The 7,895-nt window shown below is 31.4% G+C and overlaps 1 non-coding gene across 1 annotated transcript; it reads right to left on the bottom strand.

Annotated features, from left to right (window-relative positions):
• Nucleotides 1-5,476: 5,476 nt before the first annotated feature.
• LOC141680401 (small nucleolar RNA R71) lies at nucleotides 5,477-5,583 on the bottom strand. Its single transcript, XR_012558326.1, has one exon. It is a non-coding gene; the product is annotated as a small nucleolar RNA R71 (small nucleolar RNA).
• Between the last annotated feature and the right edge of the window lie 2,312 nt (nucleotides 5,584-7,895).

The raw sequence follows: 7,895 nt of genomic DNA, 5'->3' as shown, positions 1-7,895 counted from the left end.
GATCTTGACATCCGTACAGTTGGATCATTCATAAATATTTTTTTTTAAAAACTGAAATATGAATATAGGATTAAAAACTAGTAAGAAATACTGGTCAAACTACTGGTTGACTGTTAAAATAACAAACTAAATAAATTATATATTTTTTAAAAGTATGTAATATCATTAAAATATATAGATCTTAACATCCATACGGTTGAATCATTCTTATATATTTTTAAAAATAAAAATGGAAACATCAATACGGGACTAAACACTAGTTAGAAATACTATTTAAACTATTGGTTGATTGTTAAAATAAGAAGCAAAATCAATTTATTTTTTTCCAAAACTTTTTTCACAACACCAATATATATATATATATGTATATATATCTTGACAGCCATACGGTTAGATCATTCATAAATATTTTTTTTAAAATCAAAACATCAATATAGGATTAAACACTAATAAGAAATAGAGGTATGACTACTTGTTAACTGTTATAATAGCAAACTAAATAAATTTGTATTTTTCTAAAATTTTTGTGATATCATTAAAATATATAAATCTTGACATCCGTACGGTTGGATTATTCATATATATTTTAAAAAAATTGAAACATGAATACGAGACTAGACCGTAGTTAGAAGTACTATTCAAACTATTGGTTGATTGTTAAAATAACAAGCAAAAGTAATTTATTTTTTCTAAAACTTTTGTCACATCACCAAAATATATATATCTTGACATTCGTATGGTTGGATCATTCTTAATAATTTTTTGAAAAATCGAAACATCAATATAGGATTAAACACTAGTTAGAAATACTAGTGAGACTACTTGTTAACTGTTAAAATAGTAAACTAGATAAATTTATTTTTTTATAAAAAATTTGTGTTATCATTAATATATATAGATCTTAACATCCGTACGGTTGGATTATTCATATATATATTTTTAAAAAAATAAAACATGAATATGGGACTAAACACTTGTTAGAAGTAATATTCAAACTATTATTTGATTGTTAAAATAACAGACAAAATCAATTTATTTTATTTCTAAAAATTTTGTCATAACCAAAATATATAGATCTTGACATCCGTATGTTTGGATCATTCATATATATATTTTTTTAGAAAAATTGAAATATCAATATAGGGTTAGACACTAGTAATAAATGACTAAACTACTGGCTGACTATTAAAATAGAAAACCAAATATTTTTTTTAACATTTTGTCATATGACATAAATATATATTTAAATTAAGAGTGTATGAAAAAAATCAATCTATTTAAATATTAAAATCTTAAATATTTTAACAAATATATGTGTCATATGCATTAAATACTACAATAGTTGTTTAATTTAGTTACTAAATTCTACCAAAACTACTCAAATTTAGGTGCTAAATTCGAATAAAATTAGTCAAATTTAACTAAATTCGACCAAAAATGGTAGAATTTACCCGTGTTTTATTTTCGACTAAATCTGGTTGAAATAGTAAATTTGACCATTATTTGTCGAATTTAGCACTTTTCAGAATTGCCATTTGTCACGCTTCTATTGGCTGAGAAGAAAGGACATGGATTGCCAATTTGAATTAATCTTGATCATTCATTTATTTCTCAATCCTTTCATCCCAACCATTCAATTTTTCACCCTCATCTTTTTCTCTTTATATTCCCCATTCAATTCCATTCCCTTATAAAAAATTACACCCATACTTAACCTTACTCCCTAACTACATACACACTCATCCATATTTTGTATATTCCAAATAATATATATATATACATACACACACACATCTCTCATACTAAATCTCCTTTAATTATATTTCTCCAAATGGCAAATTAATATAAACCAATTCCGGTGAATTCATTCGATTCACACCAATTCCGGCGAGTTCACCATTTCATAACAATTCCGGCGAGTTCACCATTTCACAACAATTCCGGCCAGTTCGACTCCATCACCTCTGATGAGAGTTTATGCCATCACCTCCGGTAAATTCATTTCCGAAAAATTAGAAGTAAAATAAGACTTTATTAATTAGTTCATGTATGTCAACCAATTTAAGTTTATTTTTAATTTTTTCATATTTATTTATCATTTGGTTGAGTTAATTTTATAATATTTGATTTTCAATATGTTACTAAAGTATATAAATTGTTATATTTTAAAATCTATATTACATATTTATGTAATTTTAATATTAGTAAATAAAAATTACTATTGTGTCCGTTATTATTTTATAATATTACATTATGGAAAATCTCGTAAAAAATTCCAAAAAAAATTGAGCAACAAAATGCATTCAGCTGAATTTTGCTGCTGTTTTTTAAAAATCTGGCGCTTACTAAATTCTACCAAATTTGGTCGAATTTAGCAAACTTATTTCGACCAGATTTGGTCGAATTTAGAAAACTTATTATGACCGGATGTGGTCGAATTTAGTATTTGTGGACGGGATTTTTGAATTTTTACGAAATTTTGAAATTTTGTCAAAAAAATTTGGGGATGAGTTTTTGCAACCAATTTCGGTCGAATTTAGTTGGTCGAATTTATTCGGTCGAATTTATTCGGTCGAATTTAGTACGGTCGAATTTAGCCACCCCTTATTTTCGACTAGCCTTTGTTCGACCAACAGCATGTCATTGATGCATAGTACCAGTGTATTTTATTGTGCTCCACTGATGGGCATGTCATTGATGTTAGCCACCCCGGAATGATGGACTATACGTTTTTTGATTGTGCTCCACTGATGGGCATGTCATTGATGCATAGTACCAGTGTATTTTATTTGTGAAATGGTAATTAAAGACAAATTTCAGTCGTAGGGCATCGTTCAGTCAATAGTTGCATTCTCATTTTTATATTAGTCCTATTTAGTTCATCTTTTAGGTACACTTTCATCAAGTTATTATATTTGATAACTGTACAGGTATGTGAGCAGTCTTAGAAATAAGAGAGTTGAACTTTTTGATTCTGGGGTAGGTCCTAGTGAACCTACAGCTGAAGACAATGTTCAAATGTCCTCAAGTAAGATTGCTTTTTGAAGTAACTATATTATGTCTACATCTATATGGTAAATTGAAAACAATATGCCCAAAAAATGAAATTAAAAAAAAAATCCTCAATGTAGTTATGATTGATTAGGTTGTTAAACTGATTACATACATTTTTTTTTATCAACACATCGATAATCTGAACATATTATAGACTAGTCGGGTCTTTAAAAATGTCAATAGCCCAGCCGACCCGACGAGGCACACCCCTACTACAGTTGCCTTGAATTGTAAGCCATGCATGTTTATTCCTTGTTATATGTGTCGAATATTCTGAACCTTATAGTTAAATTTGTTGCATATTTGGTTACAGCAGCTAACATGCATTAGCTGTTTTGTAGCCATGTCAAACCAGGAGCTTATTAATGCTGGGAATAAGATGATGGATGAGACTGATCAGGCCATAGAACGTTCAAAACAGGTAAATTTGTTAGCTTATGATGTCCTAAATTGCTACTTGGAGTCAAGTTATTATCTAAAGCTTTTAAGTCTCACAATTGAAGTAAGAACACATACTGCTTCTACCTTGAAGGGACAGGTGAGTAGGCATACTAGTACTCTGCAATCTACAAAGCTACAAAGCTCTGTCTTTTCCTTATTTTATTATGGACTCTGTGTAGGCATACTAGTACTCTGCATCCTAGTAGGCATACTAGTACTCTGCATCCTAGTAGGCATACTAGTACTCTGCATCCTGCTACATGTGCTTTTGCATATCATTACAATTTGTTCGAATGCACATTGAAATTTTCCATCTCTTCTAACACAGATTGTAAATCTCAACAACAAAGACATCAGGGGTGTGCTATTTAGTGAAGCTAGCTTTGAGACATGTGCATAATTTAGTCCGTTATCTGCATTTTGATCATTGTCCATGTTATTTAAAAGCAAATAATTTAATCTTCTAACATATTTTCCCTCCTCTCAAAACTGCACGTTGCTGACGTGATTAAAGAGGAGCTGTGGCCCAATCCTCTCAAATATTTTAACAAAGTAATTTGTCCAATCAATTTACAAATTTACACAAATTTGCATTTGGATTACATGTTCCTCCTTTGCTTGCATTCTTTTCTAATTTTAATTGTATTTTAATTCCATCTTTGTAGTTAAATACAATATCTTTACACTTTCCGGCACATTTTTGTAATTTTGTTTCTGGAAGCACTAGTCTAGTGGCATTTGATAGATTCCTATATGCACCACCATCTTTTTCCATTGAAAATCATAGTGTGAGTAACACTTAAGCATATTTTGATTTGTTTCTCTATACAGATTTTGTATCAACGCCATCTAATGTTGAATGAGGGGTAAGTTTTAGGACTTCAGTGAGCTGGCTACTATACTTTTCTTAATCATTTTCTGTAATTTAATCTCTTATAGGTTGAAATCAGGAGGGAGTGATTAAGTTCTCGAAGATATCTTGCGTGGGGCTGACTCATTTATGCCCGTGGTGATCTTGGAATGGAAATACAAGAGTCTTAGAAGTACTTGTTGTATAGTTAATAGCTATTTGATTTTTGTATTACATTATTGGTGGTTGTAGGATTAGAACCTGTTGGTAGTTGGTGGTACTTGAATTGGTTGTTTTGGTTGTTGGATTGTTTTTGTTAATGAATGCTTGGTAAACTTTGAAATGGGAAAGTTCAATTTTCAAATATTATATTGCCTTTTTTTCTCATAAAGTGTTGGCAAAGAGTCTTGTAAAGTGTAGTTATTGATATAAATTGTTCATATTCTCTATTGGTGAATATAAAAAAAATGAAGGTATAGATTTAAAAGTGTAGGTAAAAGCTTAAAAGTGTAACTATAGATAACAAGCTGTAGCCATTGATAACTTTGTTTTTCAAAATTAGTGTTACAATAGCTAATATGGTGATACCATAGTCTTATGGTTACACCAAAATGACGTAAAAAATACCATAATTGTGTTACCATATATCTATAGTTACACCAAATTTAATGTTACCAAAATAATTAAAGTGTAGGCATAGATGTCCTATGGTTACACTTTTTCTGGTGTTACAAAAAATTGAAAAAGTGTTACGATAGACCCCTATGGTGGCACCGATATTAGTTACGATCCTATTTTTCGAAAAAGTGTTACCATAGCCATTTTCTTCACTTTCAGCAACGCTTTTTTGCCTTTATTCACACTTTTTTATGTGTTACAATAAGCTGTTTATGGTGTAGTGTTAGCAGTATTGTCCACTAAAAATCTTGTTGATCATCTTTAGAGTTTTTTGGAGAAGTGTGATACGATAAAGTTGACCAATATTAGTGATGATGCGATAAAGCTGCGATTATTTCCATTCTCTCTTCGAGATGCAACAAAAGATTGGTTGAAAGATGAAGCACCAACACTACTTGGGATGGTTTAGCAAAGGCCTTTCTACTCAAATTTTTCAGTCAGAAGAAGACTGCAAAACTTAGGAATAACATATATAATTTTCATCAAGATGATGAGAAGTCTCTTCATAATGCGTGGAAAAGATATTAAAGGCTTCAGAGACAATGTCCTCACCATGAAATTCCTTACTGGTTGTTGATCCAGACATTCTATAATAGGTTAACAGAAGAATTCAGAATTTTTTGGTAATGCTGCTTCTGGTGGATTTATTATGAAGAAGAACACTGAGGATGCGAAAGGTTTGTTACACGATATGTCGTCCAACGATAACTATCCATACAGTGACATAAATCATCATAATTTCTCCTACAGAAATACTCAGGCTCAAGCTCAACTTTCAGCATTTCAGCCATAAAAATCTAACTTGGAAAATCTTTTGGAAGGATTTATCTCTACACAGGAAAAGAAGAATGATAATTTTGATGCAAGTATCAATGAGATAAGGGCTCACTACAAGTTGATGAAAAATTCGATTACTCAAATTGCTCAGTAGCTGAGCTAACTCAATAAGTCTTCAGGCCAACTTCTTGGCCAAACTGAACAACCACAAAAAGATCATATCAATGCTGTAACTCTGAGGAGCGAAAAGGAATTTTCAGAGACAGATTTAAATTTGAGCAAAAGTATTGTGAATGCTAAAAATCATGAAGATGACATTACAGCTGAAAAAGTGATCGAAGAAGAGGCAGTGGAAGAAGAGAAGAAGGAACCTATTATTGCTCCTATTAAACCGTATGTGCCTTCTGTTCCTTTTTCACAAAGGTAGGCACAAGCTAAACTTGAGAAGAAGTATGGTAAATTTCTTGAAATTCTGCAGATCCTGCACATTAATATTCCTTTCATGGATACTTTATCAGAGATGCCTTTTACACAAAATTTCTCAAAGATATATTATCAAGGAAGAGAAAGATTGAAAAAAGTTCTACTATCTGATTAATGGTAGAGTGTAGTGCCATCTTGAAGAATCGTCTTCCTAAAACATTTGCGAAACCAGTTAGCTACTTTAATACTGTCAAACTAGGGGATGTTGAAATCAAACGAGCTTTGTGTGAACTTGAGCGAGTGTCATCTTAATGCCATTATCAATCTATGACAAGCTTCTGTTGGGTGAACTGAAACCCACACGTATCTCTCTACAATTGGCAGACGGAACTGTAAAATATCCTCTCGGGGTACTTGAAGATGTTCCTCTCAAGGTTGGTAAATTTTATATAACATGTGATTTTATTTTCAAGAAGATGAAAGAAGATGCAAATATTCCTATCATTCTTGGGAGGCCTTTCTTAGCTACAGCTGGAGCTATAATTGACATGAAGAATGGAAGAATTTCTTTTTAAGTGGGAGAAGAGAAGATGGGATTTAAGCTCCAAAACACAATGGGACACCCTTCTATGGATGAGATAATAATCAGGGTGGATGCTCTAGAAAAAGTGATTTACATCAAAGCCAACAATTTATTATGTGAAGATCCACTTTAAGATGTTCTGGATGGTGACATGGATGAAGAAAATAAGGAGTGTACGGGTTACGAGAAACTTTTGGATGTAGCGCCTCTAGCTATGCTTGATCATTCTATTGTGTTGCGTCACAAGGAAGTTAAGGAGAGTTTAACACCTCCTCACGGAGAACTAAAACCACTTCCTATATCTTTGAAATATGTATTCATGGGCTCTAATAATTCATATCATGTTATTGTCAATGCTGAGCTTGATGGCATTCAAATTGAGTTGTTGATCACTATTTAAAAAAAAAATAAAAAAATGTCATTGGGTACACAATTGATGATAATAAGGGCATTAATCAATCATTTTGTACGCATAAGATAATTTTTGAAGATAAGAAAGCCTCCTCTATTGAACCTCAACAAATACTTAAACCTAATATGATGGAGGTAGTAAAAAAGGAGGTTTTAAAACTTCTTGTTGCAGGTATATCTACCCTATCTTTGATAGTAAATGGGTTAGCCCTGTGCATGTAGTTCCAAAGAAAGGAGGAATGACCATTGTCAAGAATGATAAAGGTGAGTTGATTTATACCGGAACTGTAACAGGGTGGTGAATGTGCATTGATTATCAAAAATTGAATAAAACCACTAAAAAGACCATTTTCCTCTCCCTTTTACTGATCAAATGCTTGAAAGGTTGGAAAAACATTCTTTTTATTTTGCTATTTGGATGGATATTCAGGTTTTTTATAAATTCCCATCCATCCAAAAGACCAAGAAAAAATGATATTTACATGTCCATATAACACGTTTGCATATCGTAGAATGTCATTTGGATTATGTTGTGCCCCTCCAACCTTTCAACGATGTATGATAGCAATTTTCTTAGACTTTATTGAAGATATAGTGGAAGTTTTTATGGATGATTTCTCTATTGGTTAAATATCATTTGATGCATGCTTACATAACTTGCATAAATGTAAAGAAATT

Source organism: Apium graveolens, chromosome 1, assembly GCF_009905375.1.
Source record: "Apium graveolens cultivar Ventura chromosome 1, ASM990537v1, whole genome shotgun sequence".
NCBI lineage: Eukaryota > Viridiplantae > Streptophyta > Magnoliopsida > Apiales > Apiaceae > Apium > Apium graveolens.
This window is presented reverse-complemented; position numbering and strand designations above follow the sequence as displayed.